General features: G+C 43.6%; 2 pseudogenes; one reads left to right on the forward strand and one right to left on the reverse strand.

Annotated features, from left to right (window-relative positions):
- Positions 1-1,264: 1,264 nt before the first annotated feature.
- Positions 1,265-1,470, forward strand: LOC141150943 (U2 spliceosomal RNA; annotated as a pseudogene).
- Positions 1,471-1,748: 278 nt separating this feature from the next.
- On the reverse strand, positions 1,749-1,954 carry LOC141150881 (U2 spliceosomal RNA; annotated as a pseudogene).
- Positions 1,955-5,850: the final 3,896 nt, after the last annotated feature.

Raw genomic sequence — 5,850 nt, forward strand, 5'->3', positions numbered from 1 at the left:
CAAAATAGGCCCCTCCCACTTGCATAGACTGTACCAGAGTTGTCTGTCACTCAGGCTGAAAGGTGCCAGCCTTCCCCTTTGCATCAGACTGAGGGGGGAGTTTGTCGCCTTCCCCTGCAGAAGGCTGTGTGATCCCATCCATCTCATCCCTCCCAGCTGCTGCAGCTCTGTGCATGTGATCCCATCCATCCAGCAGCTGCAGCTCTGTGCTGTGTGATCCCATCCATCCAGCTGCTGCAGCCCTGTGCTGTGTGATCCATACACCCATCCGACGATCCCAGCTGCTGCAGCTCTGTGAATACAACACAACTGTGAGAAGCTGTGCAGCAAGAGTGCTGCTGTACAGTGACCAGCAGAGCAGTCTCAGTGACCGGCTGTGCAAGGAGCGACAACATAAGCATCTGGAGCGGTGAGTCCTATCCTGGCTATGGTGAACTAGGAAGGGAGAAAGATGCCCAACTTAGGCGAAGCTCCAACAGTGGGGACGGCCGCAGCCCCTATAATGCCACTGTCTATGCCATACATTCCAGGAGCGGCCTGGTTACCACAATACTCAGGGGAGAGGGGGTGGTACGCGCTTGATGTGCGGAAGGCGAGCACGGAGGACATGCCCCTGACTTCTGGTGTCGCTGATCCTGGCCGTCAACAAGCAGCTTCTGCTCCGGCTGCAGCTAAGTACCCCAGAGACAGAGTAACCTACACCCGTCACTGTGGAGAACGTGGGTGGTACGCCCTGAATGTGTGCAGAATGGAGGAGGAGGAGAACGCACCCCTGCCATCGGAGGCTGATGACCCGGCAGGGCCATCTAGTGGTGGACAAATGCTTCCCTGGAGGGAGTACTACTACTAAACTGAACTGAAACAAATCAGAAAACTGTATATAGTTACCCGGAATGGTATTGATATAATCTATGTGTGAAAAGTTTTGGTTCATGTTGTGTATACCCGGTTAAGAAAAAGGACACTATGGTTGTGGACAGTGAACAGCCAGAATTTTTATTGTAAAAAGTTAGCACTTCTTAAGGTGCTTCTTGTTGGTTTTATCGACCACTGAACAAAAAAACTTTTGGCGTGGCTGAACATGTGGTCCAACGAGTGGATCAGCTATGCCCTGCAGCCACGCCCAGGGCCTACGTTGGGGGTTTGTTGTGGACGGGTCCCCCACATTGCACTTACACCAGTGAGGTGGACACCCAGAAAGGGATCTCGCTAAAACCTACTGAACTTGATTTAACTGGTTTATACTTGCAAGAGAGTGGTATTAATCGCTTCTCGGCATTTTGGCTAAGATCAATTGTAGTATATTTTCTTATCAGTTTAATATCTGATACGTCCCCTATACATCCACCTGTTTTCACACATTCTACTCTCTTCTACCCCCTAATGTACCACGCGCCTCAATACAAGGAAGGGTGGGGGGTAGCGAGGGTAACTAATTATTGAAAAAACGAGCAGCAGTCCCCCCTGCTTCCCAGTCTGTAGGCTCCCTACAGACTGAAGCTGGCTGATGCAGCACCGCCAGATACAAGCCAGGAGCCCATTATGACACGTGCAATGTCTGTTTCATTCTTCCATTCTTGCATTCATGCATTATTCCATTGTCCCATTGTTGCATTGCCCCCTAACAACAGGGTATTGGATTAACGCAAGAATGGAACAGACATTGCACGTGTCATAATGGGCTCCTGGCTTTTATCTAGCTGTGCTGCAGCAGCCAGCTTCAGTCTGTAGGGAGCCTACAGACTGGGAAGCAGGGGGGACCGCTGCTCGTTTGTTCAATAATTAGTTACCCTCTCTACCCCCCATCCTTCCCAGTCTTGAGATGTGTGGGACATTAGGGGGGAGAGGGGAGGAGAATGTGTACAAATAGGTGGACGTATAGGGGACGTATCAGATATTAAACTGATAAGAAAAGATACTACAATTGATCTTAGCCATAAGGCCGAGAAGCGATTATCTGAATTGGTTTTGGCCTATGGCTGCACCCTGGTCCCAAGAAGGCACCCATTGTAGGGATAGGGACAAAGACTCCCCTTAGGAAGACATGTTTTTCATCAATAGACACCATAAAACCCACAACTATACTGCTTGTTGCAGATGCACCCCACACATTTTTAATCTGCATAAGTCCACCTATTTTTAGACATTCTTTCCCCCTCCAATGTCCCAAGCGCCTTAAGACCAGGCGGGGGTGTAGAGAGGATAACTAATTATTGAAAAAACAAGCCGCGGTCGCCCCTGCTTCCCAGTCTGTAGGCTCCCTACAGACTGAAGCTGGCTTCTGCAGCACTGCCAGATAAAAGCCAGGAGCCCATTATGACATGTGCAATGTCTGTTCCATTCTTCCATTCTTGTATTATTCCATTGTCCCATTGTTCTATTGCCCCCTAACAATGGGACAATGGAATAATGCAAGAATGGAAGATGGAACAGACATTGCACATGTCATAATGGGCTCCTGGCTTTTATGTAGCTGTGCTGCAGCAGCCAGCTTCAGTCTGTAGGGAGCCTACAGACAGGGAAGCAGGGGGGACCGCTGCTTGTTTGTTCAATAATTAGTTACCCTCTCTACCCCCCACCCTTCCCGGTCTTGAGACGTGTGGGACATTAGGGGGGAGAGGAGTATGTGTGAAAATAAGTGGATGTATAGGGGACGTATCAGATATTAAACTGATAAGAAAAGATTTATTTATTTTTTTCAATTGAATGCGTCAGATCGACGCGACTTTAAATCAAACATTCAAATTTTGAATATAAAATATGTCGCACACGTCCTCATCATCCGTATTCAATATTCTTTTTTCATTTATTTCCTAATTAAAATACTCACAAAAATATTAAACAAAATCACCGAAACAAATCTTATGAACTTGACATCCCTCCTTTCCAACCATAATAGCACAAACGATCCAATACCTGCAAACTCAGCAGCACTCAAAGTACCACTCACTGATCAAAATTTTCCTCCACATACGCAATATGCTTTTTGTGCACTTTATAGGTAGAAAAAAATCTACCCTTATCTGCTTTCAAATTCGCCATCACTTTATCCGCATATAGTTGAAAATCCACACCTTCCTGTTTCAAACGAAAAATCTCCGTCGCTACTGTCTTCTGACCGACCACTGGAGAAGCCACCCTCTCCGGGGTAACATCTCCACTGCCTGATTCAACAGACCCCTGAGAACCACTTGCAACCTTCATACTTTCTTCTTCATTTCCCCCTTGGATAATCACTTTTTTAACCTCCACCTTCCTCTGTTCTTTGATGTCTCCCACCTTCCTACCTCCTCCTTCCTTTCTCTTCCTCTTAGGACAATTCTTAAAATGATGTGATAACTCTTTACATAAATCGCATCTTATTTTTAGAGGACAGTCCTTAGGCAAATGAAAAGTCTTGTAGCACAAGCCACACCCCTCATTGGTACAATTCTCTTTCGTATGGCCATACAGGTTACATAACCTACAAAAATCTCTCATTCCATCATAATATATTTCTCCATTTACACTACCCAGACGAAATTTCGCCAGGGGAGGAAAAAAAAGTACAGCTGCATTAACTTTCATGTTAACTATGAATCTCCAATTAGAAGTCCAGAATCCGAATTGGTTCAAAATTTTGCCTTTAGGCACAACAGAACTACAATAATACTCCAAAAAGTAATTATATCTTCCTCTGCCACTAATGGGGAGAACATTATTACAGTTATCACCTTTTGTGAGGGAGGAAAATGAGGTATTATTTTAACACCATCCAATCTAGATACCTTAGAAGCTGATAGCTTCCTCACTACCTGAAATAAATGATTTTGATCCAAAATATAGTGTCATAATAAACTTTCTTTGGATAGGCCATAATCTCAAGAACCTCCTCCGGTTTCAAACCAGCCAATCTCAGCATGATGTCCTTCATCACAAACTGGTAATCCTTGGCATCCCAGAAATCTTCCAAAACGTACAAACATAGTCCATGTTTGACTCTAGCAAATTCAGGAACCGAAACGCTCCCTCCATCCGATCTAGCCATCTTCACCGAAAATAGACCTCTACACTACAGGACTGCAGAGTGAGGCGATCGCTTCCCATTGTCTGGGGACTAAGCTGACCTGCCTATAGCAGCAAGGGGGTTTAGTCCCCACAATTAAGTGAGGACGATCCCCCCAGGCCAACGAGCTAGGTACCCCAGACACCTCCGGCCAAGACCAAAGCAGCAACCACTAGATCACTGCACTTGATGTTAGCCAAAAGGCTGAGAAGCGATTACCTGAATTGGTTTTGGCCTATGGCTGCACCCTGGCCCCAAAAAGGCACCCATTGTAGGGATAGGGACAAAGACTCCCCTTAGGAATACTTGTTGTTCATCAATAGACACCTTAAAACCCACAACTATACTGCTTGTTGCAGATGCACACCACACGTTTTTAATCTGCATAAGAGAGGAAGGAACGATGGAAGAGGAAAAGGAGGGGCAACAAAGTATTGTGGATACATCAGTTGCTCTGGCTGTATTATCAGAGATGTCGTAAGGGATTCCTTCTGCCCAGGAAAATATGGACTTAAGTTCAAAGTCTTTAAAAAGGAGTACATGGGAAGATGAGCTCCAGGGGACCATGGAGGACTTGAGTGGGAAAAAATCTCGTGGTGATGTGTCCTCATTGTTTGGGGATGTGTCTCCCTCAAGTTCTTCTAATCAAGAATCCTTAATTGTGGATGAGAAATCACCTTTGGTAGATGAGGGCAGAGGGATTAGCGCTGAGCCTAATACTAAAAGATGATTACTGCTGTATCCCTGAATATTCAGGGGTTGAACAATTTATACAAACGTACTGCATTATATGATTTTTTGAATAATGAGAAATACAATTATATTTTTTTACAAGAACGCAATTTAGAAAGAAAAATGAGCTATGAATATTTACCTGGAATATGGAAGGGTAACATGTTTTTTTCTGGTGGGAATGAATTGAAAAGTGATGGAGTGGGTTTTTTGTGCTGTAGTGAGTGGGAGGTGGTTAAGTATGAGGAAATTTACCCTGGTCGTATTCTATGTGTGAAAGTAATGAGGGACGGTAAAAGGGTGCGTTGTTTTAATGTTTATGCTCACACTGAGAAAAGTCAAAGATTACTTTTAGTCGAAATTTTACAGTTGTTTTTACCAGGTGCAGATCCGATTTTAATTGGTGGGGATTTTAACTGCCAATTGAATAATGTACGGGATGGGTCGGTAACCGGCCTTAAGAATAAAATTTCTGCTTTTAGGTTAAAGGATGCATGGGCTGTGGATGGTAGGAAAAAAGAATTTGAAGTTACGTGGTCAAACAGAGGTTTTATGTCTAGGATTGATCACTTTTTTATATCTGATTCTTTTAAATGTTCCTCTTTTAAGACAAGTATAAATTCTTTTTCGGTTCATAAGTTATTGGGATGCACTTTAGTAATAGACCCTTGCGGGAAGAAAAAATCTTCGCATTGGAAACTGAATGTCTCTTTATTACAGGGGGAGAATTTCAAAGAAGATTTTAAGTTTTTTTTTATAATGAATTAAAACTGAACAAAAAGGGGTTTAAGTGTATTTTAGACTGGTGGGATTTTATGAAGGGTAAGATCAGATCTTTTTTTGTCAAATTGGGAAAGAGGAAAGCGTATGAGAAAAGGCAGTTTTATGATACGCTAAATGCTAATTTGCAGTGTTATTATTATTTTCAAAACAATGGAGTTAATATGGACAGCAGTATTAGTGAGGTAAAGGAGAAAATTCAGAATGCTCTAAAAGAGAAGGGAAAATAAATCATCTTCAATTCTAGGGTAAAGGTCCTGGATGAGGATGAGAAGTGTACAAAGTTTTTCTTT

This window comes from Phyllobates terribilis, unplaced genomic scaffold, assembly GCF_046119375.1.
Source record: "Phyllobates terribilis strain yellow unplaced genomic scaffold, ASM4611937v1 Scaffold_5__5_contigs__length_657084704, whole genome shotgun sequence".
NCBI lineage: Eukaryota > Metazoa > Chordata > Amphibia > Anura > Dendrobatidae > Phyllobates > Phyllobates terribilis.